This window comes from Brassica oleracea, chromosome C1 (genome assembly GCF_000695525.1).
Source record: "Brassica oleracea var. oleracea cultivar TO1000 chromosome C1, BOL, whole genome shotgun sequence".
Lineage (NCBI taxonomy): Eukaryota > Viridiplantae > Streptophyta > Magnoliopsida > Brassicales > Brassicaceae > Brassica > Brassica oleracea.
Genome location: NC_027748.1, coordinates 13899060 through 13900940, shown reverse-complemented (window position 1 = coordinate 13900940; position 1881 = coordinate 13899060). Strand labels below are relative to the sequence as shown.

The window sequence follows — 1881 nt, the reverse complement described above, 5'->3', positions numbered from 1 at the left end:
TAAAATATAGATATTAACTAAATATAAAGTATAAAAAAGACAAAAACTCAATATATAAACAAATAAATAATAAGTAAATATTATAAATATATAAATATATGAATTATATATACAATAATTAGTAAATGCACAATTTTTAAAATATGAAAGAGTACATTAAATATTAAACATGTATCTTAAAATGTAAAATATAGATATTAAGTAAATAGAAAGTATAAGAAAAAGAAATACAAAACTTAAAAACAATGAAAAAATATATTGATATTTAAACATCTATCTTAAAATGTAAAATATAGATATTACGCAAATAGAAAGTATAAGAAAAAGAAATACAAAACTTAAAAACAATGGAAAAAGTATATTAATATTTAAACATCTATCTTAAAATGTAAAATAGAGATATTAAGTAAATAGAAAGTATAAGAAAAGGAAATACACAATTTAAAAATAGAAAATTACATTAAGATTTAAAAATATATCTTAATATTTAAAATATAGATATTACGTAAATATAAAGTATAACAAATGGAAATATACAATTTAAAGAAAATAGAAAATGTATATTAAGATTTAAACATCTATCTTAAAATGTAAAATAGAGATATTAAGTAAATAAAAAGTACAAGAAATGGAAATACATATACAGGAAAATAAATAATAAGTAAATATATAATATATAATATATGAATTATATATAATAATAATAAGTAAATACACAATTTTTATAAAAAAAAGGAAAAAGTTCATTAAGCATTAAACATCTATCTTAAAATGTAAAATATATAATATAAGTAAATACAAAATTTAAAAAAATGGAAAAAGTACATTAAGATTTAAAAATCTATTTAAAAATATAAAATTTAGATATTACGTAAATAAAAATATATAAGAAATGGAAATAAACATTTAAAAAGATGGAAAAAAGTACATTAAGATTTAAACATCTATTTTAAAATGTACATCTATCTTAAAATGGTAGTAAATTATATAAAAATGGAAATACCACATTAAACAAAAAAAAATAAAAATGTATAGTTTTACATCAAGAAAGTCCCTATAAAATTCATTATTCCATCAACATCAACCTCACACTATCAAGGAAAACTTCAAAACACTCGAGCAAAAAAATGGTTCCACCATCAACTCTTGCCGTCCCAAAAACCTTTAATGACCTTGAAGGGGTTTTTTGATAACAACGAACTTTTTGTTAGGTGCAACTTTCAAAAGCCAAACTTATTCATGAGAATTGAATTGTTTTTCATAGACTCAAAGGTATTCTTACAAATTTAAATTAATCTAATCCATAATCTTATTGTTAATATTCATACTAACTCTTTCATGATCAAACCATTACACTTAATAACCATTCAAGCGTTTATCCCGAAACACTTTTTTTCTCGCTGAATCAGGTATAATGTTCATGTTGGTTTAGTATTATTTTTGGTTTATTAACCGGTTTAGGATGGTCCTATTGTAAATATAATTTAAGTTGGTTTAGCATATATTATGCTTAAAATAACTTAAATTAAATAATAGTAATATTATGCTTAAAATATAATTTTAGAGAGTTTTCAAATATAGTTTACAGAACATTATAGGTGATGAATTTAATTTATTAAATTCGTTTATTACTTAAAACTAAGTTTTTTTAAAAAACATACTGAGTTATAAATATCAATGCTAGATTGGTGAGTATAACATGAAGACAAAAATATAAATATTTCATTTTCAAGATAAGAAATTCAGCTTTTATTCAGTTTACTCAATATATAATATCTTTAATTATTTTTTAAAAAATATACATAATTTAAATATATATAGATTAATCTTCCAAACTTAAACTATTATATTATATATGAATAATGTTTTTAAATAAAAATA

At 18.9% G+C, this 1881-nt stretch overlaps 1 pseudogene; it reads left to right on the top strand.

The window, feature by feature from the left end:
• The window catches only part of LOC106332282, a 28104-nt pseudogene that overhangs the window by 19965 nt on the left and 6258 nt on the right, over positions 1–1881 (top strand).